The sequence below is a fragment of the Narcine bancroftii genome, chromosome 1, assembly GCF_036971445.1.
Source record: "Narcine bancroftii isolate sNarBan1 chromosome 1, sNarBan1.hap1, whole genome shotgun sequence".
Lineage (NCBI taxonomy): Eukaryota > Metazoa > Chordata > Chondrichthyes > Torpediniformes > Narcinidae > Narcine > Narcine bancroftii.
Window position 1 is genome coordinate 60839875 of NC_091469.1, and position 27335 is coordinate 60867209.

Consider the following 27335-nt stretch of genomic DNA (forward strand, 5'->3'; position numbering starts at 1 on the left):
CAGTAATCCAGGCAGACTTACAATGAACCTACACAAGAGCAAGAAGTCTCTTTCAGACTACAAGGGTTCCAAAGTAATGAGTAATCTAGTTCAATTCAGCAATATACTCCTGAGCATGTCTGCAGAATTTCGAGGAGCCCTGTGGTAATCCCAGAAAGATATGCAAGAGCAAGATGAAGGGGCAGAGGGAAAAGGGGGCAAAGTGAATGCTAATGTGCTGCCACCTGTCCAAAGTGTAGGCTATTCACCCCCCTCCCCCGCAGCAAGCACCATCTTTCAGTTTGATTATCAACGAGCTCGTTGTAACCAGGCTGACATGGCTGCTGGATCCATTAGAGCCCCCTCTAACACCATTCCTTACCCTTCCCTATCCCCTTACTCCTCTCCTTATTCTATCACTTTTGAGCTCACCCTTTCTTCCCACTCCTCTAACTCTCAGGCCCCCTCATCTCCTCCCTACTCTCCAGTGACATGCCTACCCTCCACTTCCCTCTCTAAATTCCCCCACCCTCCACTTCTTCTTCTGACCTCCCTTTCCCACAACTTCCTCCCTCTGATCTCCTCGACCTACCACCTCCACCCTCTGACCACCCCAACCTTTCACTTCTCCTTTCAGGTTTCCACAAATCTCTACTTCCCTCTTTGATCCTCCCAACCCTCCTCCACACTGACTTCCATTTTAAACCCTACTTAGTCTTTATCATCACCTCTGACCTTCCCTCACGAGATAGAGGCCTTACTTCTGTTCTCTTTCATGAGCCAAGATGCCAAAGTCTTCTTTTGTCGCCTCTGCCTCTGTGCCAACTTTCACAGCCAGGATTCTCTATCCATCACTTAAGACACCTTCTCCCACTTTAAGCTTTCTTCCTCCTCTCAGACACCTCATCCTGGCCAACTGCCCGCTCTGGATTTTTTTATTTCCAATGGCCGCCGAGACATCAACCTTCTGAACTTCACCACTCCCCTCCTTATTCAAATCTTACCTCCTCCGAACACTGTGCTCTCGATACTCTCTGCAACAATCCAAACTTCATGATCAAACCTGCAGACAAAGGTGGTGCTCTTGTGGTCTGGCACACTGACCCCTACATTACCAAGGCCAGACAACAGCTGTTAGATACCTCCTCCTCCTCCTTACCCCTTCAATAGGACCTCATCCATGAAATCAAGCCACTGTCTTTGGTACTCTCTCTAACTTAATCACCTCTGTTCATCTCCCTCCCACTGCTTCCAACCTCATTGCTTTCCATCCCTGTACTTCCCAGTTCTATCTTCTACTCGAGATACACAACCCAGTTATTTAGGTAGGTTTCTGTTTGACCCACTGAACCGGTATCATCTTACCTTGACTCCATTTTATTTTCCCTTGGTCCAGTCCCTCTCCACCTATATCTGTGATACCTCGCATGCTTTCAATCTTTTCAATGACTTCCAATTCCCTGTATTTAACTGCTTCATTTTCATTATGGACATCAAATCTCTTTACATCAGCATCCCCCAAACAGAAGGTCTTAAAGTCCTTCATTTCTTTCTTGACATGACACGTAACCAGTTCCCCTCCACCACCACCCTCCTCCGCCTGGCAGAACTTGTTCTCACCCTTTATAACTTCTCTTTTCATTCATTTCATTTTCTCCAAATCAAAGGAGTAGCCATAGATATAGCCCCAGCTATACATGCCTGTTTATAGCCTTTGTGGAGTAATCCATACCACAAACCTATGTGGGCAAGGGCCCTCAACTCTTCCACTACATTGATGACTACATCGGTGCTGCCTCATACACCCGTGATGAGCTCGTCAACTTTACACACTTTGCTGCTAAATTTCACCCCAACTTCAAATTCACCTGATCCTTCTCCAGTGACACTCACCCCTTTTTCTATGTCCATCTCAGGAGACAAACTTTCTACAGACATGTTTTACAAGCCCATTCATTCCCGCAACAACCTCAACTACACTTCTTATCACCTATTCCCTTGCAAGAATTCTATTCCTTTCTCTCAATTCTTCTGTCTCTGTCATTTCTGTTCCCAAGATGACGTCTTCTAGTCCAGATCATCCGAAATGTCCTCCTTTTTCCATAAATGTGGCTTCCCCTCCACCACCATCAACTCAGCCCTTCCCCACATCTCCTCCATTTCCTGCTCTTCTGCCCTGGCCTCCTTTGCTCCCAGGCACAATAAAAAGAGGATTCTCCTTGTCCTCACCAGCCACCCGCCAGCCTCCACATTAACCTCCATAATTTACATCACCTTCAACATGATCCCACCACCAGTCATATCTTCCCCTTTCCTCCCCTCTCTGCCTTCTGCAGGGTAAGCTCCCTCATGACTCCCTCATCCATTCATCCCTTCCCATTAATTGGCCACACAGCACCTTCCCTTGAAACCGCAGAAAGTGCCACACTTGTGCTCAAACGTCCTTTATCACCACTATTCGGGGCCCTAAAGAGTCCTTCAAAGTGAAGCAACACCTCACTTGTGAATCTGCAGGAGTCATCTACCACATTTGGTGGTCCTGTTGTGGCCTTCTCTACATCAGAGAGACTGTGTGCAGACCAGGAGATCACTTCACTGAGCACCTTTGCTCTGTTTGCATCAGTGACAGGGGTCACTCATTGGCCAACCATTTCAATTCTGCACCCCACACCTATGCTGACATGTCTATCTATGGCCTCATGTACAATCCCAGCAAGACCACCCGTAATTTAGAGGAGCAACATCTAATTTTCCATCTGGACACTCTCCAATCAGATGGCATTATCATCATCTTCTCCAGTTTCTGCTAGCCTACTCCCCATTTTTCCTCTCTCATCCTTCTGTCTTCTTTCCTCCAGCTCTCCAACCCCTCCCCTCTCCATTCACAGAGCCATCCCTCATCCCACTGTTTGCTTGTACCCTCCCTCCCTGATCCATCTGTGGGACTCTGTTTCTTCTCTGCTCCTCCCTCCACCATTTTGTTCAGGTGCCTGTCAACATTTGTCATTTATGGATGACGGGCTCAAACCCAAAATGTTGATTATGTATCTTTATCTTTGTTACATAAAGTACACTGTTTGACTTGCTGAGTTTCTACCAACATTGTACTTTTGCATCATGACGCTGTAGATTTTCGTGTTTTTCTCTAGCTGTAACCTTAACTCCACATTCCCTTGGATGGCAATATTTTACCCCTTAAGAAGAATTAATCTCCCTCTGTCAAAGAAATATTAAGACTCTGATGTTTTGGGAGTAAAAAAATAACAGCTTCCCCACAATAACAGCAACATCCCCACAACATCACACAATACTCCCTCCCCCCACAAATTCTGTCACTTGCAACAACATCTATTTCTCAAGACGCTCAACCTTTAATTTGTTTGAATTGTCTCATCTTTCTCTTCTAAACTGCAGTGGTTGCAAGCTAAACCTGTCCAACCTTTTCGCTTAAGAAAACACACCCAATGCAGGTATTAAGTAATGGCAACTTTTTCTCTTAACTGCTTTTAATATATAAATTTTCTCCCTTCAATAAGAAGATTGCAAGTTCAACTCTTACATGGTCTCACCAATACTTTATATAACTGAACATAACTTCCTTACTTTTGCATGGAATTCTACTAGTGATAAATAATTACATTTGGCTTGCTTTCTGAATAATTTGGGGATTTGTGAATCATGTATATCAACAATGCCACGTTCAATTTTTATCTGCCAAAGGAGACAATTCCATTTTTCCCATATTATGTCCAATGGACAGATCTTTACCCACTTCTGCATCATTTTGTAGCCTCCTTATAACCTCCCTAGACTTACTTTACAACTTATTTTGAATTATCAGCAATTTTAGCAACCTTTGTCATTGATTAGATTAGAGAGATTGCTTTAACCAAAGTCTCTCTATACCTTGCAAACCAAAAGTATTATCATTACAATTCAGTGTTTCCTCAATTTCTGAAAGCTCTCCAAGGCTATGTCCTCTGAAATAAAAATGGAAAATTCTGGAAATACTCAGCAGGTCAGACAGCATCTGTTGCAGAAGAAAAGGGCTAACATTTCAGGTTGAAGACCCTTTGTCAGTACTAGGAAAGAGACAAAAGAAGTGTGTTAAGTTGTAGGGATGGTGGGGGTGTCTCTGATGGGATCAAACTGGGGTGAATGTGAGGATGAAATATAATGTTGAGAAATGTACGGTTGTACAGGCAGATTATTATAAGGATGGGAAGAAAATTCAAAATTTGGAAGTGCAAATTGACTTGGGGGTCCTCATGCAGTATAATCTAATGGTCAACCACCAGGTTGGATCAGCAGTTTAAAAAAAAATGAATGCTATGTTGGCATTCATTTCAAGAGGAATAGCATATAAGAGTAAAATGGTGGTGTTGAGGCTCTCTGCGGCACTGGTGAGACCTCATTGAGGGTACTGTGTGTAGTTTTGGGCTCCTTATCTTAGAAGGGATGTAATAATATTGGAGAGAGTGCAGAGAAAATTTACTAGGATGATTCCTGGAATGCAAGGGTTAACAATTGAGGAATGTTTAGAGGCTCTTGGACTGTATTCATCGGAATATAGAAGAATGAGAGGAGACCGTATAAAATCATATTGAATGCTGAAAGGATTGGACAGAGTAGGAGTGATTAAGATGTTTCCCTTGGTAGGTGAATCCAGGACAAGAGGGCATAATCTTAGAATTAGAAGGTACCCATTTAAAACTGAGAAAAGGAGACATTTCTTTTGCCAGAAAGTCATGGATTGTGGAATTTGTTGCCACATATATCTGTGGAGGCCTGATCTTTGGGGGAGCTTAAAGGGGAGATTGGCAGGTATCTAATTAGTCAAGGTATCAAGGGACATGGGGAAAAGGCTGACATTTGGAACTAGATGTGAGAACAGTTTATCTCAGTGTGGATTTACAGAGCAGACTCAATGGGCCAAATGGCCTACTCCTGGTCCTTCATCTTGTAATCTGCTTTGTGGGGAAGTAGCCATGTGTTGAGTTAATAGCTCATTATCTCTGAGCAGCAGCCCCTGACATTACACAGCAAGTCCAAGATTTTCACCACTGAGAAACTGAAAGGAGGAAATCGATTACTCGGCCAATGGTTTAATCTTTCTCTTAGTTTTTAAAAATTCTATCTGTGGTTGTAATCCCAATATTGACCCAATATCTGCTCGTTACTAACATGGTGCCAGGTACGCCAATGTCAATGCTCTACATTGCAAACCTGAGCTGTTTCCCTATGATCTCCTATCTCTGTGTTGATCTTTGATTCTCCGTTGAACACCTTTATTTTAAAATAACCATCCTTATTTCCTTGTGTGATTGTATCTCAGAAATAAGAACATGGAAAAGTTTAAAACAGACTGTTATTTCACTCCTATCCTTCTTCCACTCTTACTCAAAGTTTTCAAGCTGTTCCACATTAATGCTTTTATTAAACTAAAATTAATACATTAATACTTTGTATTCATTTAAATTTAATTGCGATGTTAAATGTTGTTATTGCTATCAGAAGGGATAATGAATGATGTAAAAGCTGAGCTATTGGCAGTTAACAAAATACAATGGGGGTTTCTGTAAGGGAGTAGGGCAATCGAGATTGACAAAAACATTAATTTAACAGCAAATCTCATTTTGTACTGCTTTGGTGTGACCAGCTGGGAGAATAGTCTGCTAATTCAAATGGCTTCCAGCTTTCAAGTTTCTGATGAAAATGACGATAACCCTGAGGCAGTCAAATTTACACATGATTGCTATTATTCTACTCTCCAATTTAAACATTATTTCAACGCTTCAGATCAATGGGATTATAGTAGTTGGTGAAGTAGTTGTGAAAACCGTTCAAAGTCTTTTCACATCCATCATGTCACATCCATACATTTCCATCATTGTACATTCATTCTCTATTTAGCACCATTGAGCATCATTTAGCATCACTGTGGCAACTTTTGCAGTTGCTCTCCCCTCTGTTGTTTGAAGAACTTCACCTTGGTCTCAGTCCCTTAATGCCTGATAACGGAAGGGCTCCAGACTGTGGTCCTTCCCCACAGTATCCTTGTGTTGGCTGCACCAAGCCTCAGTGCATTCCTCAGCAAGCACCTCCCCATCCTGGAATGTGACAGATGTAGCCATGGAAAGCTATTGGCCCAGGAAAAGTCCCAGAATTTGTTCTGAGATCCACAACTCAACTAGCAGTGCATTCGCAGATATCTTTAAGCTCTCCCTGCAACAGGGCACAGTTCCCACTTGCTTCAAAAATGCCACCGTTATGCCCATACGAATGAAAATCACAATAATGGCCTAAATGACTATCAGCCAGTGGCCCCGACATCCACATGTTTTGAGAGCTTTGTCATGGCTCACATCAACTCTAACATCCCAGACAGGCTTGATCCACTTTAATTTGCCTTCTGGATAAACAGATGAATGACAGACACCATCTCCCTTCCTCTCCACTTGACCTTGGAGCACTTGGATGACAAGAACACTTCTGTCAGACTGCTACCCATGAACTACAGTTTCAATTCTGTACAATATTCTCTGGAAAGCTCATTCTCAAACTTTGAGATCCAGTCCTTAGTGCCCCTTTCTGTAAACAGGCTGCAATCAGTGAAGATGGGTAACAACATCTCCTCCATGATTACACTCAACACTGGCACTCCTCAAAGATGTGCACTCAATCCCGTACTATATTCCCTATACACCCAAAGCTGTACCGTCAAATATTGTTGCAACTTCCTCTTCAAGTCTGCTGACAATGCCACAGTAGAGGGCTGGCTATCAAATGATGGTGAGATGGAATACTTAAAAGACATTGAAAGTCTATTGAGATGGTGCCAAGATTACAACCTCTCAATAAGACCAAGGAGGTGATCAATGACATCAGGATAGGGTAAAGTTTACACCCCTCTCCACATTAATGGCAATAAAATGGAAAGAGTAAATAGCTTCAAGTTCTAGGGAATAAACATCACCAATGACCTGACTTAGGAAAAGCAATCATGAACATAACAGTAAAGAAAGTGAACCAATGCTTCAAATCTTACAGTAGAGTAAGAAAGTGTTGCATTTCCTCTTGTCCCTCAACAGATTCTGTTGTCGAACCATCAGAAGAAAACTTGCTGGATGCATCACAACATGATATGGGAGATGCTCTGCTCAAAATCAAAAGAATCTATGAAAGGTAGGAAATGTAGCTCAGAAAGCCACACAAACTTCCCTCCCTTTTATGTACTCTATCTACATCTCCACATATCTAGGAAAGACAGTCAACATACTGCACGGCCCATCACACCCAACCTACATCCTCTTCTTCTCCTCTCATCAGAGGGAAGACTCAAAAGTATGAAAGTGCACACCAACTGACTTAAAGACAGTTTCTTTTCCACAACCATCAGACTCCTGAATGAACCCAACATCAGTGTATTCATGCTGCCCATGCTTGGTACTAATTGTTATTTCTTATCATGATAAATGCTATATAAGTTGTGCCTTTTATATGACTGTATGACTGTTAGTGCTAACTTGTTAAAGGTTCCATTATTGTCAGTAAAACTACATTTAGAATGTAACATACATGAAATTCTTTAACTTTGTCTACTGTAAGGAAGACAGAAAGATGCTACTTTGTCCAGTGCCCCTCTCAGAAATGAGGCCCCAGCGAGGAACAAACTCATGATCCCTGCTTTACAAGACCAGTGCACTAACCTCTGAGCTCTCAGAGGCATGTTGGACTGCTCACAGAAGAAATCTTCCCTGCATTCATGTGACAAATAAACAAATGTTCCTTTGATAGCCAAGCACCAAACTGAATACAATAAAACTGAAATAATCTATTATCCCATTGTTGTTTAGAAATCCCTAATGTTCAGCTGTTTTCTGCATTCTCTTTAAACTCACCAGGATATCATATCCTGCACTTAGTTTAAACTTAAAAGAAGCTCAAATTCCATGTTCCTTTTCAACTCAATGGGCCTTGTTTCTTTTGCTTTATTTAAAATCAGTGCTATCAGTGTTTCATACTGAGATTCACAGTACTCCCAGGTATAAAATAAGACATGGAAGGAGAGATTTCAAGCAGAGTAAAAAGATTCAAAGACACATTTGATGCTTTCTTGAAGAAATGCAACTTCCCCACTGACTCCTGGGAACATCTGGCTCATAAATGTTCAATGTAGATCAAAATAATTCAGGAATCTATTGAGACCCTCAAGGACCCGTGTAAGTTTACCAATGAACTGCACCTCCACACAAACTACCAGTCACTCTGCTCCTTATGGTCTCCATTCTCTGGTTCCACATTGACCTCATCAGCCATGTTAGAAACAGTTGAAGTGGAAGTCATTCCTGATCCCAAAATGCCAAGATATAATTGTCATAAAACCTTGACTCTGAGCCTCCAATCTTTTGTAATGAACTCAAAAATATCATTTGTTTGCCTTCTTGTTTTCTGCACTTGGACAATAACTTTCAGTGACTGGGCTGGAAGGAAACCTCGGGGCTTTCAAATACATATATATTTCTCCCTCTCTTTCCTTTCTATTTCTCCTACTAAAGTTGAAACTTCTCATTGTCTTGTCCTTTCTTGTCCATTCACCTAACCTCTCTGTAATGCTTCACAGCTTCTCTACATCCTAATTATCTCAGTTTCCCAACAAGTGTTGCATATCAGAAAAAAACATACAATAAACTCACTTCCCTCATGTGTCATTATTACAGAATATACAGAAGGGGACCCAAGCACAGATCATTTGCAGATAATATTATAGATACAATTTGCAGACCTGAAGGTGAGCTGTTTATTTTATTGTTACACTACTAATGATCAAGATTCTATTTTAGTGCCATCTTCAAGTTTTGTGTTTTAGTGAATAATGATAAATAAAATTGAAATTTGAATGGGAGATGCTTAAATGAAGTTGCCACTTCTCTTATCACCCATTTTATATTTGTGGACAAGTTTAAATAATCCCCAGTGAATCAGCATGAGGGATGCTGCTAGTCAGTTATGTAATGAAACTGTGAGGTGAAGCTGGCCTCTGTCAATATCACAAAATGTAGAATAATGAATTGGCAGTCCATTTTCACACCGCACCCGATTTTCTTTTCCATTGAGGCTGATGGCATGCTTTCCAGGCACTTCTTGAGAAAACCACACATGTTGGTTGTGAAATCTATGCTAGCTGACATGTGTTGAAAGTTCCTTGGCTCATTCTTCCAATTATTCGTCCAGTCTCTCATGCTCCATAAACTTCCTTTCTAAAGCAATGCTGCATGCATCAGGATCTCTGTCTTCTCTGTCTATGGATGAATGTAGATAATACTTGGTCAGGTGCTCTTGGCTCTTCCACGTCCATCCACACCAATCCCTGCTATACTATTCTTTCTTCTTCTTCTAATCTTTTAGCCTTCATGTTTGAAACCCCCAGTCTTGATGGATTGCTGTAGTTCTATTCAATAAGGCTTGAGATATCTAATCCATAGAACCTGAAAACAGATTTTATCCACCCAGTTTACACTGAGGAAAAGGAATATTCCCTGTCTTTATTTTATTCTTTTCTGTTCAAGCAAGCGACACACCATTCTTTAAAACTTCAGCGAGTACAGAGCAGCTTTTTTTTAAGTCTCTCCACGTAGGACAGCTCCTCACCACAGGAACTGTTCCCATGAATTTATTTTCTGCTACTTCCAAAGGAAATATATCTTTCATTAGATCCACCACAAACCTTTGCAAATTTTTAGCTTCCTCCTCAAGGTTATCTCTCCTCATAGGTATCAAATAAGTGACAAGGAATACAGTAAAGAGATTGAACATTAGTTTGAATGCTAAGCTAAAAAACTCTATGAATAAGATGAATAATCATTGACTTCAGGAGAAGGGACAGAGTCACAACCCTGTCCATGTTAATAGCACTAAAGATGAAAGAGTAGATAGTTTCAAGTTCTCAGAAATAAATATCACCAATTACCTGGCCTGGGACAAGCACGCAGATAAGTTGATGTGATGGTCAATAAAGTGCTGATATGAATTAACAACCCTCTCAATTTTGTTCAGGACTAAAAATACTTTGTTAGCACTAAAAAAGGAACAGCAATAGAAAAAATTCACCAGACAATTGTAAATTCCAAAGTAATATTTTTATTAAACTATTTATAACATGACATTTCTAACTTAACTCTAACTGAAACCCTACCTTAAAACCCTACTATGAGCAAATGTAATTGTTTGTGTGTGTGTGTGTGTGTGTGTGTGTGTGTGTGTGTGTGTGTGTGTGTGTGTGTGTGTGTATTTTAAAGTCCCAAACTCTGAAAAGTCCATTTTAAAACTTCAGCATAATTTTGGTCTTGCTTGAAGGTCTCAACTTTTCAGTTCTGAAATAATTGTAAAGTCTTTTAAACATCATATCTTCAGGCCTCTTTGAACTCACAATTCTTTCAATAAGTTGTCCTTCAGAGAGATTTTTCTTCCTATGAGTGATTTCACAAACTTCCTCTTTTCTTGCCCAAGAGTTCCAGAGTCTGTTTACTTCTCTCGAATGAAGACTTTTGGAATCTGTGTTCCAAATGTTGAAACTGCCCTCTTTATCTTAAAGAGACAGTTTGAAGTGGCCATACTTATTCTGGTTCTCCTTTTCCAGGATTAACATAGGCAGCTTTATTCCCCTCTGCAGAAAATATTGCTACTGGCGAGTTCTGCATCTTAGCAGAATGGCAGGTTTTCTTCTACTGAACTTTTTGTCTCTCATTTCAATAATATATTTCTGGCAAATCTCTGACATGTGACATAATTTCTGCCTTTGAAGTTCATGTCTTTTCACATGGATGTGCTAAAAGTATCTAAGTTCACTTATGTCCGTGATGTCTGCTCACATGAGAGCAAAATGGTCATGCTTCTTAAATAACATCTATTGTTTTCAGTATCTCAAGAACCATCATAAATCTTTTAATCTCTTGGCTTCAACTGCAATCAGCAGCCATTCTATCTTCAAACTGGCTTCTGTGGTTAAAGGTGTTTAAAATGCAAATGCATTTGATGAAACTGGAGCCAATGACCAGCTGTAAAGGACCATGTGTCTCTGTTAAAATGCTAATGTGTTGTCTTTGTTTCCCTGACCACCCAAAACTAAATTATTAAATCATATCTCAGTAAAATATAGTTTTAACATTAAATTAAGAATTAATATTAACATAGATCCATTACAGTGCACCAAATGGATCTACTTCCTCAGAAGACTAAGGAAATTTCCCATTTCCCATTTCCCCTCAACTACCTCTACAGAAGCACCAGTGAAAGCATACGTTCTGCATCGGAGCATGATGTGTAGCTCGCTCTGCCCAAGATCGGAAGAAGGTATCGAAAGTAGAAATGCAGCTGAGAACATAACAGACATTTTGCTCTCCTCCATGGATCCCATCTACATCTCCCTCTATCTAGGAAAGGCAGTTAATCTACAGAAAGACCCTGGAAATGCTCTCTTCTCCCTCCTCCCATTGGGGAAAAACTTGAACAGTGCGAAAACACGTTATCAGGATTAAATAGTTTTTTACCTGCAGCCATTTGACTCCTGAATGAACCCTAGAAAATTGCTGTCATGTCCTTGGTGCCAATCAATCTTGTAATTCAATATTTCAGAAATTGTGCTCCTTAAATGGCTGTTTGAATGCTGGTGATAACTTGTTAGATTGGCCACAGAAGAACTCTTCTCACTGTACGAAGCATTTGGTGACAAATAAACTTAAACTCTGACATCTAATTTTACATCACCAAACCTGGATGCATTAAAATTCATCCTTTCATCTATGCCTGTCATCCTGGCTATGCTGTCTTCTTTGTACCTTCAGTTAGGAAGGTTCAGAAGCCTCAGATCCAGAAGCTTATGAACAAGTTTTTTTCCAACAATTATCAGGCCCATTACTACCCAAGGCATAAGACTAATTCATGACCACCTAAGATCTAACTTCCTGACTGATGCCGACCATGTTTTTAATTTTATGATCTTATTTTATCGACCTGAGAAGTTGCTGCAAGTAAGACTTCAATTGCATCTGTAGATTGTTCTATAAACTATAAACTTCATTCATTCATTCCTACTGCTGAAGGTTCATTGCTGATTCTTGTGACATCCTACTGGTAACTAACTACCTGCTTATAAAAAAAACCCTGCCTCATTCTTCTTTCTGTTCTTGTTACTGGGCTAATCTTTGTTGAATGTCAATATATTATCCAAAAACCTGTGAACCTTTTATGTGGTACTTTATTGAATTAATTGTGAAAAGCCAGTAAAACCATATCCATTGGTTTCTCTTTGTCTAACCTGATTGTACATTTTCAATGAGATATGGCCGTCATGATTCCTCTTTCATTCAACTATGTTGAGTTCATCTAATCTTAAGAAACAGATATTAGTATTTTGCAATTTTGATGTGAGATTAGTTGGTTTCTTCTTCTCTAATTTTTCCTTATCTCCTGTCTTGGGTAAACTTATACCTCTCATTTTGTTCATTTTAGATTGGTCACAGTGTCTGAGCTACCAAAAGGAAATAGACACACACACTGAGAGCAGTTCAGTTTATACAAATGTTTATTACAAATTCAAAAGCTGATTTCAAACTACAATATGCAAGCCCTTCCCAACTATACTTATCAACGCCTGGACTGGTCCCAAGTGCCGAAGCGAGGCAACGACTGCACACTTGTCAGGGCGCCGGTAGCAGCTTCTTCACCACCCCCAACCGGGACGTTGGCTGGACTCTAGAAGTTCTTCTTCTTCCTGAGAGATGTTGCCACCTCTCAGAGAGTCTCAACTTCAGCAGTGGGACCATGGCTTATATTACCCAAAAACTGCTTACCCAAGCACCTATTCCCAGCACAGCAAGAAAGATAAGCGAGCAAGCTAGCATGCTAGGTTTCTATCGAATAACATAATTTTCAGCTTATCACTTTGAATACAGTGGTTTATTTTGCATCAAGGCTAGGCCTCTGACAGTCTGTGACCAAAACAAGCAGGAAAAATGTTCTTGGTACACAGATGTCCTTTCGTCAGATAACAGCATCTCTGGCCCCTCAGTGGAATTTAGCTTATGTCTGCTGATTCTAAAAAAACAAGCAGGTTCTCAGCCTTGTAGAAGCAAAGGCTGCAAAAGTAAAAAAACAACACAGTTAGAATCTTCCATTACATCTCCATTCTTAAATTTCTGTGCCATGTTTGCTAATGTCCAATCTGCTGCTATTATTCCTTGGAATTTTGCAGTTAGTTCATGTTCAAGTTTATTATCATCTGACTGTATATATACAACCCAACAGAACAGCCTTTCTCCAGACCATGATGCACACACATACATGCTCAGCGGCAGCTTAGCCTAGAAGATGGAAAGGTGTGTGATCATGAGTGGCTTAATAAAAAGATCTAGCAATCAAAGGAAAAGTATTACAGCAATGCTTGAGGCTCCAAAGCAATTTTGTGCACAGCAGTGGATGTAGATTGTGAAGTTGGAACATAAGTAGCGGTGGTTGAACAACTACCTTTTTAAAGAAGTGCACTGCCATTTAAAAATGTACATTATATTCATACCAAATTTTAAGTTAATTCTTTGTCTGGGAACAGCCATTTAAAAAAAAAGTCAGATTGGAAATAATCCCCCTTCCATCACCGTCTGAAAAGAAATGCACCTGGAAATTCCACGGTAATTGTTTGTAGGGGAAAACAATCGTAATCCATGGAGAAGTAACATAGCCAACTAAACAATCCCATTCATGCAATTTCTCCAAGAGTTTGGCCGATCTCCTTCTGAACTTGCAGCAGGGGAGCTTGGAGGATCCCCATGGAAGTTCGGGGCCATAGTTTATTTCAAGAAGGCAGAATCATTATAATTGTTTGTGTTGCAGCAGGACATCACTTCTGGGGTTAAAACAGAAATGCTGGAGGACCTGGGCAGGTCTCACAGCTAAAGATATATAACTGATGTTTCAGGCCTGAGCCTTTCTTCAAGGTATATCTTTACCTCTTATGGTGACTGTAAGACTTGCTGAGTTCCTCCAGCAGTTCCAAGTTTTTGCAACAATCACAGAATGTGCAGACTTTTGTGTTTCACCTAATTCCTAGAGCTTTCAGTTTTCTTTTGTAGTCTGTGAGGAATTGCAAAAAAAACCCAAGTTTTTCAAAAAAACTCTTTTGCAATGTGAGCTGTGACAAAGGCTGTATAAAAAAGGCAACACCTCTTGTTTGGTGGTGTGGTGCGCTGTTAGACAGAATCAAACACACACAAGGTAAAGACTGTACAACAGGCTTTAATCCACAAAGACTTCCATAGAGCCAGGCTGGCTGTGGCTGCAGCAACTCTGAGTGAAGCCTCAGGAGGCCGGCACAGGCTTATATCCTGAAGGGTGATTGACACCCGACTGGGTGGGGCTTGATCCATTCAGGTCGACTGATTGACAGCCGGCCAGGTATTGTCCTATCCCCTTACACTCCTGCAGGTACAGAGGTTGCCCCCTGCAGTAGGCCGGTGGTGTACCACTACATTCACCCCCTTCTTTAAAATTTTCCTGGGGGGGCAGTGACAAGGAATTGCACCCACTATGTACTCAAAATATTTACAGGTTGAGACGATTCAGCGGCCGCTGGGGTCTCTGTGACCATCGTAGGACTGGCTCCTGGTCACTGGTCAGAGGGGAAGTGGGGGGGCTAGTGGCAGGGGTGTGTGTGGCTGGTGTGGTGCCGCGTGGAGGGGAGGCCAGGAGGGCCGGGGTCGACACATGCAGGTCGTATTGGATGGGTGGGGGGGGGGTGGGTTCGTCTCCTAAGGCTGAAGTGGGCCCCTGGTGGTCAAGGAGGCCCTGCGTACCCCATAGCTGCCTGGGGACGGGAATGTTTGCCCGGTCAGTGTCATCCTGGATTGAAAGGTGGCGTACTGTGGTGGGTGCTCCTGCTGGTGCAAGGTCCCTGCTTGAGACGGTGTCCTCCCTGCCACTGCCGAACCTAACGTAAGCGTAGTTATGGTTTGCATTAAGGAGTAAAACCTGCTCTACCATGCAGTGTGTGTCCGGACATGCTTAGGCAGAAGCACTGGTCCCGGGGATGTGAGCCATGCTGGGAGTGACATTCCAGTCACTGACCTCCTGGGGAATGAGAACAGATGTTCGTGAGGGCTCTTGTTGGTAGCCGTGCACAGCAGTGACCGAATGTCATGGAGCGCCTCAGGCAGGGCATCCTGCCAGTACTCAACGGCCCACCCTTTTGACCTGAGAGCCAGGAGGACTGCCTTCCATACCACCCCATTCTCGTGTTCCACTTTCCCGTTGCCTTTCAGGTTATAGCTTGTCATGCAACTGGTTGTGATGCCCCTCGCCGTCAGGTACTGCCGCAGCTCATCGCTCATTAATCTAGACCCCCGGTCGCTGTGGATGAAGGTGGGGTAGCCAAACATGGTGAAAATCTGCTCCGAGGCCCTGATGACAGTGGCTGTGTAGGAGTCCGGACAAGGGATGGCGAAAGGGAAGCGTGAGTACTCATCACTACCGTGAGGAAGTAGATGTTTCGGTTCATAGAAGGCATGTGTTCTTTGAAGTCCACGCCAAGACGCTCGAAAGGCCGAGTATCCTTTACAATGTGGGGCTGGTGTGGAGGGGTGGTGCGGAAGAAGCGGGGTTTACACTCCGCACAGACCCGACAGGCCTTGAGCATGTCCCTGACATCCCTGATGGTATACGGCAGATTTCGGGACTTAACGAAATAGTACAACCGGTGACACCCGGATGGCAGAAGGACTCATGCAATGCCTGCAACCTGTCACCATGCATAGACGCGCAGGTGCGAGAGAGGGCATCAGGGGAGTCGTTAAACTTCCCGGGGCGGTACTGGATGTCATAGCTGTAGGTTGCCAGCTCGACTCTCCAGCGCAGGATCTTGTCGTTCTTGATCTTGCTCTTGTGGGTAGTGTTAAACAGGAACGCCATGGCCTGCTGGTCTGTGAGGAGTGTGAATCGCCTGCTGGCCAGGTGGTGGCACCAGTGGCGGACGGCTTCCACAATTGCCTGGGCCTCCTTTTCAATGGTGGAGTGCCCTAGCTCAGAGCCGTGGAGGGTCCTGGAGAAGAAGGTGACAGGGCGCCCCCCCCCCCCCCTTGGTTGAGGGTAGCAGCAAGGGCCACCTCGGAGGCATCGTTGTCCACCAGGAAGGGGGAGTCCTTATCCACAGCCTGCATCTTGGTGTCCGCGATGTCTTGTCTGATGTGGGTGAAGGCTGCGTGTGCCTCAAGTGGAAGGGGATAAGTTGTGGCTTGGGCCAGTGGGCGGACCTTGTCCAAGAAGCAAGGGACCCACAGCGAGTAATAAGAGAACAGGCCCAGGCACCTGTGGAGGGCCTTTAGCGTGGGGGGAGGGGTAACTCCATTAATGGGCACATCCTTTCCGGATCTGGGCCGACGACTCCATGGGCCACGATGTACCCCAGGATGGCGAGGTGGGTGGTGCTGAACACACACTTCTCCTTGTTGTACATGAGGTTCAGCTCTGCAGCCATCTGGAGGAATGTTTCCAGGTTAGCATCGTGGTCCTGCTGGTCACGGCCACAGATAGTGACGTTATCCAGATACCAAACGTTGCCTTCAGCTTGTGCCGGTCTACCATGCGATCCATCTCCCGCTGGAAGACGGAAACCCCATTCGTGACCCCAAAAGGAACCCGGTGGAACTGGTACAGGCGCCCGTCCGCCTCAAAGACAGTGTAGGGCTCGTCCTTCGGGTGGATAGGGATTTGGTGATATGCCAACTTCAGGTCAATCGTGGAGAAAATCCATTGACCATGTCAGCGATCCTTGACGGGGGTAGGCATCCAGGTGGGTGTACCGATTAATGGTCTGCAGTAATCCACGACCATCCTTGGCTTACTTCCCCCTTTGACCACCAGGACTTATGCTCTCCAAGGGCTGTTACAGGAGTTGTCGCATCTCCACCTTGATGAAGTCCCTGTGTGCATTGCAATAACGCCTAGTTCTGGCGGCAATCAGCTTACAGCCTAGTGTAAGATGTGAAAAGAGCACTGGTGGGGTGATACGCAGTGTGGAGAGGCCACAGGTTGGCCAGGGCTGGTAGGTTGGCATGCTGTGCTGTGGAAGTTGGGGCCCGCTGAAGGCAAAGGTGACGCTCTGCAGGTGGCATTGGAAATCCAGGCCCAGGAGGAGTGGTGCTCCGAGTTTGGGCATGACCAGGAGCCTGAATCCTGTGTAAGTCTCCCCCCACCATTATATCGACTGAGCAGCACCCGAGGGTACCAACAGTCTTATCCTTGGTGGCGAGGGCGATCGAGCTGGTGATGGGGTGGTCCTTTAACTTTAGGGAGTGGGCCACGCTCGGGTGAACGAAGCTCTCGGTGCTGCCACTGTCCAACAGGCACTTTGTTACCTGCCCGTTGACTCGCACGTCCATCATCAAGCGTCCGAGATTTTGAGAGATGTCCCTGGTCAGCGTTGTGGAGGCCAGGGCCATCTCGGAGTCGGAGTTGTTGCTCTCCCGAGGGATGGGGAGTGTTGATAAGGCGGCCTGTTCATTGCCGAGTTGACCTCGTAGACATCGGTCGCTGGGTGCGGCATGCGGCAGCTGATGGCACCCGGAGACGTGGGGAGCGTCAGTAGGACAGCCTGGTCATTGCCCGTGTTGACCACATCGTTCTCAACGTCATCGGGGGCTCTCCGTGTCAGGCACTGCCTGGCCCAAGATGGCCTCCTTCCCCAGCCATGGCCACTGCACCGGGGAAGTGACGTCATCGTGGCTGGCAGCAGTGACATCGTTACATCAGCCGAAAGTGATGTCATGCCATGAGTCAGAAGGGACGTTGCTGTAGTTCTTAGTGAGTGGCACCGGCGAGGGTGGGGGCTGGTGCAGATGCTCGGGGCACACGTTGTGACAGTCGCTGGCGGGGCTGGATGTTGTGTGGTCGAAGTCGGGGAAGGGGGTATTCATTGCAGAGATAATGGTCCTGCCCGGCACGCACATGTGGGGGGGTCTGCAGGGGAGGTGGGGAGGTCATAGAGGGCCGCTGAGCTGCTGACAGGTTTAGAGAGGCACACTTTTGCATAGTGGCCTTTCTTGCCGCATTGGGAACAATACTAGTTCCTAGCTGGGCAGTTTTGTTGCGATCATTGATCTGACCGACATCAGGACCCACAGTACTTATAGGGGTGCTGGGCACCTGGCGCAGCAACATTCTCTCCCCAGCTAGGCCTGGGGCTGCACCTGCAGTGTGAAAAGGCCACGAGGGAACCTGGGGGAACCTGGAATCGAAGGCCTCGACATGCAAGGCTGTTGCTTCCAGGGTTTGGACCACTTTCACAGTCCTGGTTAGGGCATAGATGTTGTCTTCCAGCAGCTTCTGCCAGATTGGCCTCGAGCATAGCCCTTGGACGAAGGCATTCGGATCAGCCTTTCGCCCTCCTCTAAACCTACCCCAGATTCAGACAGACATGGTTCGGCCAACTCTCGCAAGTGTCCCAGGTAAGACTCAGCCATCTCCCCGGGTTGCTGGGTTCGGGTGTTGAGGAGGTACCTTGCACAGACCACATTCATGGAAGGCTTGTACAAGTTCTCGAGAGTGTCCATTGCGCTCTTGTACGAGGAGCAACCTTTGGTTATCTGGAAGGCGCGGGGACCCAGCTTTGACCGGAGTAGGACCAATCTCTTCCGATCGGAGTCCAGGATGTCACCCTTGTGTGCCTCGATGATTGCCTCGGACACCTGCTGCCAGATCTCAAAGCATGTCTGGGCTTCCGGGTGGCGTGGGTCGACTTCAAGGCACCCTGTGCACAGGAGTTTTTCCATGGCAGCCATGGGAAAATTTTGTGGATTAAATTGTGGTGCACTGTTAGACAGAATCAGACACACACAAGGTAAAGACTGTACAACAAGCTTTAATCCACAAAGACTTTCACAAAGCCAGGCTGGCTGTGGCTGCAGCAACTCTGAGTGAGGCCTCGGGAGACCTGCACAGGCTTATATCCCAGAGAGTGATTGACACCTGACTGGGTGGGGCTTGATCCATTCAGGCCGACTGATTGACAGCCAACCAGGTGTTGTCCTGTCCCCTTACACTCCTGCAAGTACAGAGATTCCCCCTGCAGTAGGCCGGTGGTGTACCAGCACAGGTGGTGAAACTTGAAATATGAAGAAAAGACAGAATAGTAAATTAATAAAATAAAGTATACTTCTAAGTCAATATCTGGTGAGTGTACAATTTATTGATATGCTGTAATATGCATTCGCTCACCAACAGTACCAGGAAACTCATTACTAGCCTGATTAACCACCTTCAGATGGCAATAAATCTGATTTACCTTTGAAAGGTGAAATCCAAGCCTTGCTGAATTAGCACAAATGTCAGTACAGGAAAACCCCTGGTATCTGGCACCTATAGGAATTGGTACATGCCGGATAAGTGTATTTTCCAGTTGCTTGAGTCTTAGTCTTACAATGCCTAACTAATACACCTGCATTAATAATAAACAGTTTAAAAGACAAAAATACTATACTGTACTTACAGTGAACAAATTTTGTTTGCATGAATAAATGAACCTTAAAGCATTTTACCTTATTTAAAAACATATAACTGTCATTACATCTGCAGGTTCCTTCCCCTCCATGGAGCTCCCTGAAAGACAAACCATAACATTATAGCTACTAAACCCTTCCTCCCCCCACCCCACCAAATTTACAGATAAAGCATCTGACCAGTATGACTCTTACTAAACAGAAACAAAGAGGCACGTTAAGTGAGTCGCCCCAATGGCGAGCAGAATCAACCAACTCTTCATCCTGTGCAATACCATTGCCGTTTTGCACAACTTGATTCAAACAGCTGCTGTGAGCAAAGCATGACCAAGGCCATCCACTGGCTGAATATTTGCTCCCATCTTCATCAAAGGTTTATGTGTCACTTCACAGAACATTTATTTTTACAGTTTTAAACTAGCATATTTTTTGCCTATTATTTCATTCTTATATATTTTAATTTTTAAAAGTTATTTTCCTCAGCCAGTAGCAGGGTTTTGCTCTTTTTTTTTATTTCACAAATTAATTATTAATCTTCTCTTTTGGATGAATTCAGAAAATAGAAAGCTAATGCCATGGCAGAGGGTGGCATCAGTCCATGAATATTAAGGAGTAAACATACTTGAACTAAGCATTTTAATGTTGTAGGAATACGCTATGAAGTGGTCTTTGTTTGTTGAGGGTTAGTCCCTTCTTGCCTATAAAATGTTCCTATTTTTACTGCCAAGATGGAAAAGAAAAAGTTCCAAGCTTTCCTCAAATCAATATTAGCGATGTCACTCAAACATGAGATTGTATTACTTCTGGTGCAGACTTTATTTTTGTACTTTCAAAATGTTGTAAATGTTGTACTTCAATAAAGTCCACCTATGAGAATACAAGGTACTGGCTATTAAGATAATGGATTTCTACTGCTTGAACATGTTTTCAATGAATTAAATCAAAGTGGTTCTATGTATCCAAATTTTCAATATTGGCTTTACAGTTTGAAATTGGCAGTTATTGTAAATATAAAGAGCATAGGCAGTAACATCAATGCAACTGTTACTTTCAAGATTTGTACACACACTTCTGTAAATTTCAAACTCCACCTTTGAAAAGCTATATGTGTGTGTACACACACACACACACACACACACGCACACACACACACACACACACACACGCACGCACACACACACACACACACACAAAACTTGAACAATTTGTGACAAGTCTGACTTTGAGTCTGTCTACAAATATCCCCACGGTTAGCAGGTGGCTCATCCAAACCAAGCCAACAATGTGGACTAACTGTACTATTGATAGCTCATACATCTTGAGGAGAGGTCAGACCACCCACTTAGAGAGCAAATAATTCACTGGGGAAATATTATGGAGTTGGAAGCTGACAAAGATTAAAGGGCTGGAACTCAACTTGGAAACAAAAGGAGTGCAAGGCAGCAAATAAACTATTTCATCTTAATACAGTGACTTAGGGAGGAGGGGTGATTTTGCAAGGTTATCAGCTATTGTCCAAGATCTGATTATTTTCAAAAAGCAATGTTAAGAACTGTAGATAAATGAGAAATTTCATGAATTATTAAATAAAATCTATGCATAATTAAAAGCTAACAAAAATAAATGTAATAAATCAAAGGCGACATTTACTGAGAGAGAAAGCTTTTACTTTTCAGCTTGATGGATTGTTGATCAGAAAAGTTAACTATGTTTTTCTCTCCACAAATTCCTGCCAATTTTTTTTTGTATTTGCTGTTTTAAATTCAGATATTCAGCATCTGCAGTTATAAAGCTTTTCAACTATTGATTAAACTGGTCTTTATCACAAAAGGTCCTAAAGTCATTGATGTTTTAGTTTGGATCCTTTTTCAAGATGAAGGTTTGAAGGGGAGATCACAAGTATAAAGGTGAGGGGAAGGGCTGATGGTGGGGGGGGGGTAGATGTAAGAAGGTGGGAGGTAGGGGAGGAGATCAGTGAGGTGTGGGGTGTTAAGGGCATAAGTACTGGAATAGAGTCAGAAAATAGGAGCAATACCATGTACATATGCACCAAAATGTATCAGAAAAATAGGCAGGTAGGGAGAGGGAGCAGCGTGGCTCTACTGGTAAGCAACAATATTAAATAGTAAATCATTGGAAAGAAGGGACATAGGATTAGAAGTGGAAGAATCCTTAGGAATTGAGTGAAGGAATAGTAAAGGTAAAAAGACATGAATGTCAGTCATATAAAGACCTCCAAACAGCAGCTGGGATATGGACTACAAAATAGAGCTGGAAATCTTGGAGCCTCATTGTATCTGCTTCCACCACCATCCCTGGCACCCCATTTCAGCTACGTCTCCTTTAAATTTTCCCCCTCACCTCAAATGCATGTCCTCCAGCTGTGACATTTTTACCCCAGGGGGAAAAGAAAACTCTCCCTGTCTGCCTCTCATTATTTTATAAACTTCTATCAGGTCTCCTTCAACAACCAACGCTCCAGGGGCCAACAGCTCATTTGACTAATCCCCTCCTTATAGCTCATACTCTCTCATCAAGGTATCAATTCCTCCATATCCCTCCTGTGATGGGGGCAACCAGAATTGCACAAAATACTTCATGTGGTCTCACCAAAGTTTATAGAGCTGTAACATGACACCTTTATTCTTATATTCAATGCTTCATCCAATGAAGCCATCATCTTTACCGTCCTATCCACAAGGAGCTTGGAGCTGTACCCCCCAGATCTCTGCACATTAATTTTTAAGAGTTTTAGGGTCCTGCCATTAATTGTTTACTTTCCTCTTACATTGGCCCTTCCAAAGGGCAACAACTCATACTTGTCTGGATTAAACTTAATTAGCTGTTCTCTGCCCATATCTGGACTAGCTATTTCTCTGCCCATATCTGTAACAGATCAATATCTCATTGGTAAACACAATCTGCTGGAGGAATTCAATGGATCAAGCAACATCAGTGGGAGAAAAAGAATAGAGGGTGTTTTGAGCTGAAACGCCTTCAGATTGTGTTTATTCCAGGATCTGCAGTCTCTTGTGTATATCCTGTTGTATGCTTCGTTAGCCCTCTACACTGCCCACAACTCTACCAATCTTAGTGTCATGTAAAAACTTTGTAACCCACCCACCTACTTTTTCATCTAAGTTATATGTATCACAAACAGCAGGGGCCCAAATGCCGATCCCTGCCAGTTGTTTTGAAGCTGAAATAGCTGTTAGAATAGTATCCAGTTCATTCCCTCAGACCCAATCTTTCCCTGTCATGATATAGATACATAAATACAATCAGACCAGGAAACTGTAATTAGCGCAGAGATTTCTGAGGTCTTTGCATAATGCTGAGTCCATTTCAGATCACATAATTGTGTCCCTGCACAAAAGTTGTGATTATGCTAGTCTTGCAGAGAAAATAAACTCCCATATCTAAACCTCATTTTTCACATTGCCTTTACATGTCAGATAGTGGTGTGCACATTTCACAAAATAATGAAGTCGTCAATTATAGAATGATCCAAAAAGATGTGTAAAAGAATTTTGATAGATGACTAAAGCTGATCCAATTTTGACTTATAATTTAGTCATTGCCATTCATTTCTCAGGAAACCATACTGGAGCCTGAACAAATCCCTCGTCTACACTAATGATTTAAGCAGCTGCACACATTGATAGAGTTGTTTTTCTCTGGGGACAGCGACATTAATATAACTAGAAGACCGCAGAGCCCACCTCACTGACAAAAGACAAAGGAGGAAAAACCCAACACCCAACCCCAACCATCCAATTTCCCCTTGCAACCGCTGCAACCGTGTCTGCCTGTCCCGCATCGGACTTGTCAGCCACCAACGAGCCTGCAGCTGACGTGGACATTACCCCTCCATAAATCTTCGTCCGCGAAGCCAAGCCAAAGAAGAAAGAAGACTTTCAATTGGATAAGCAAGAGTGTGAGAATCATCAGTCACAAAATTTGCAATCTACATCTGAAAAAAATGGCAATTCAGTTGTACTATTTCTTCTGCTTGAATTTATTGTTTTTTTTAAATTCTCTCCTGTTTCTCCCACCCCCCCCCCCATCACTTCAAAATTCCTTGATAAACCTGCCAGACAATTTTGACATGACAATGGCTATACTCTCTTTTGTGAATGTAGCTTGTGTAAAAGTAATGAAAAAAATATTACATGCCCCTACTTTGGGGTTTGGTGTAGGGCGCAAACATTCACAGATTTCATAACATTCTTACAGGCTTCATGGCACCATTGAGTGTTGACTATAAACAAAGTCATACTCTGGAAGAAGACAAAAGAACAATGGTTGTTTATCCAAGGAAAAACAGATGGGAAACTTATAGAGAGTCATATGATTATGAGTCATATATTTGGGACACTTAAAGAAACAATATGATCAGAACGCGATCTAAAACCACATAGGTAATAAAATGAGTCTGTGTGAAATGGACAATTCTACTGATTCTTCTTGTCAGAGGATGATCATTTTGATTGCCCAGTATCTGAGTAAAGGAAGCAGGATCATTCTTGTATTTGGATTGAGACTATTTTTATGGTGATTTCATCTGACCCCTGCCTGGATTTTGGGAGTTTATCATGGAAGTCACATGTTTTGTTTTCCCTACACAAGGAAGAGGGGAGTTGTGACAACCATTCATATGAAAATAATTTCTCTGGAAGAAACTCATCAATCCTTGTTGTTTTCTGCAGTCTGATCACACAATCTCTCTCTCACACATCTCCTCTGTATACCAGTCTAAATGTCAGAGTTTCAACACATTTCTAAGACTGAAATTTGAATTGACTTTCCCGAATTGTGCCTAAGCTGTAATGGTTTGGGTATTTTTCTCACACACACAAACTCATATTTATTTGTACGTAATTGTGGTCATGTTATATTATTAGCTGTTAATAAATAGTATTAAAAATGATATTGTCTTGGGGGTATATTTCTATTGCTGTTGGTCTGTGATGTAACACAATCCATTGCTGAAAATAATATCTATCAAATATCATGTTCAGTGGGGTACATGAAATGTCAAGGCAAATTGATAAAGGCACACTGGATATTGAACTTTTAAAACAGAGGTCTAAAATGTAAGTCCAAGAAAGTCATAATAATTTTTATAAATTATTGGTTTGGCCACAATTGAAGTGCTTAATCCAGTTCTGAACATGATATCTGTCATGAGCCGCTGCCGGTGCTCAGCTTGAGAGATCCACAGCAGACTGTGCCACCCAGGTTTCACAAGATTTTTCCACTACATAAGGGCTAACAACCTTCCTTATTCCCTTGAAGTCAGAAACTAACTAAAAGCTGTCCTGTTTGCGCAGAATGCCAACCGCAGTATTTTAAAGCTCCGGAAGCCACTCTCATCAAGGCAACCTGACCTTTTGAGAGGATCAGCTTAGATAGGGAACTGTATCCACACCACCAGTTCACGAGCTATGTGTCAGAGGGATCATTTAACCTGCCAGGTCTGTAAAGGATCTCATAATTGTAAGTTGAGAGTTCTATTCACCAGCGTGCCATCTTATCATTTTTAATTTTACTTTTGTGTTTAGTACTAAACATGTAGGCTACAGATTTCTGATCAGTGATCATGGTAAATTTTCTGCTGGCTAGAAAGTTTCTCCGGTAGCAAATAGCAAACAACTTCAATGATAGCCAGGGCTTCTTTTTCAATTGCCGGATGTTTTAGTTCAGGTCTGCGTAACGTGCAGGAGAAGAATGCCACAGATCTGCCCTTTTGATTCAGGGTTCCTGCCAAGGTACAATCTGAGGCATCAGTTTCCACTTGGAACAGGACATCCTCGTCAATGGACAAGAGTGCAGCTTTGGCAATATCTGCTTTAATTCTCTCAAAAGCTTTCAAAGCTGTTGGAGAGAGAGGGAAAGATTTTGTGTCAAACAGAGGGCCTGCTTTTGTAGCGTAGTCACATACCCATTTGCAGTAGAAGGAAAAGAATCCCATAGACCTTTTAAGGGCTTTTGCTAAGTCTGGGGGTGGTAACTTCTTAAGGGGAGCCATTCTTTCAGGATCTGGGCGGATTTCACCCTCGTGAACAATGTACCCCAGAATGGGTAACTCTGTTGCGTTGAAAACACATTTGCCCTAGTTGAATGTAAGGTTGAGTTTTTAGCTGTTGCTAGGAATTTTTTTTAAGTTGTCATCATGTTCAATCTGGGTCTTCCCACAGATAGTGACATTATCCAGATAGGGGAACGTACCCTGTAACTCATACATTCTAACAATCTTATCCATCTCCCTCTGAAACACTATACACCATTAGTGACTCCAAAAGGTACCCTTTTAAACTGGTATAACTCCCCATCAGCCTCAAAGGCCGTATAGGGTTGTTCCTTTTTTTAATAGGGATTTGGTGGTCAGCTGCCTTGAGGTCGATAGTCGAGTACACTCTGTATTGCGCTATCTGATTAATCATTTCATTGATGCATGGCAGGGGGTAGGCATCCATTAGTGTAATTGTTGATTGTCTGGCTGTAGTCAATAGCCAGTCATTTCTTAGTGTGATTTTTCACAACTACTACCTCGGATCTCCATGGACTCTTACGAGTTTCAATCACCCCCTCTTTAAGCAGTCTCTGGGTCTCAGGTTTAATAAATTTACGGTCCTCTTTGCTGTAAGAACGGCTCTTACTTGCAATCGGTCAACACTCAGGAGACAGATTACTGAACAGAGAGGGAGCTTTGATCTTTAGTGTGGACAGACCGCAGTAACTAGTGCGGGGGGTGGGGGGGGGGGGTGGTAATTGTGGGTAGTGGCCCATTGAAATTTAACACTACACTTTTCATCTGAGATTGAATATCCAACCCCAGTAACACAGGAGCACAGAGATCAGGCATTACAGAAAGCCAAACATCAGCAATCAATGTCCTTGCAAGTTCAAAGTAACTTTACACTTTTCCCTTATAGTTTTTGTAAGTTCACTACAAGCCATCGATATCTTTTGGTTCGGTGGATATCTCCACAAATTTAAGGCTTTGACAACCTTCTCGTGGATGTAGCTGTCAGTACGCCCTGAGTCTATCAGGCAATCGAGAGTCTCACCATTCACCTCCCCCTTCATGGTCGACCGTTCCAGTCTGTAACAACCTCCAAGCTTTACAGTCAGTTGAGCTATCACAGGGAAACTTTGTGTTGATCTCACCTCATCGTCACTTGAAGTTGATTCAGTTGGCTCGTCTGAAGATTCCTCCCTTTCATAGTTGTCTTCCATTCCTGCAGCTCCAGGTCTATGGGATTCTTTTCCTTCTACTGCAAATCGAGCCGGGCACTTCTGTCTGGGGTGCCAGCTCTTATCATAGAAGTAGCATTTGCCAGGGGTTCACCCCTTTTTCCCCTTTGGTGTTCCAGCACTCCTGGATGCTTCCCTTTCAGTTTCCAGCATTTCACCGGACTGTATAGCACTTCTCAGTGTTTTGGCTAGAGTGACTGCCTGGTCATAGGTTAGGGGCTCCATCTCTAGTAGCCTCTGATGGATGTAACTGGAGTCGATTCCATTGACAAAAGCATCCAGCTTCAAGGCATTGCAGTGTTGTTGCACATTGACTGCTCTGACATCGCATTCGTTTGCCAGCAAGTCGAGGGCCAGTGCATAGGCAGCATCACTTTCCCCGGGTTTCTGGCATCTGGTCAGCAACTGGTGTCGAGCAACACCACATTCCGTGGCACCGCATAGCAAGTGGTCAGACGTTCCCGGGCTATAGCCAGAGTTGCAGTTCCTTGCATTACAGCAAAAGGGATCTCACCCAGCAGCGAATTCAGGTGGCCCCACTGTCTCGCCTTATCG

The 27335-nt window shown here is 43.3% G+C and overlaps 1 long non-coding RNA gene across 1 annotated transcript in view; it reads right to left on the reverse strand.

Annotated features, from left to right (window-relative positions):
• Nucleotides 1-12610: 12610 nt before the first annotated feature.
• LOC138736999 (uncharacterized) overlaps nucleotides 12611-27335 on the reverse strand; it is a 106046-nt gene continuing 91321 nt past the window's right edge. Inside the window, exons 2-3 of the long non-coding RNA XR_011340718.1 lie at nucleotides 19560-19620; nucleotides 12611-13115 (exon numbers count right to left, since the gene is read on the reverse strand). This is a non-coding gene — a long non-coding RNA (uncharacterized lncRNA). The remainder of the gene's footprint in view (nucleotides 13116-19559; nucleotides 19621-27335) is intronic.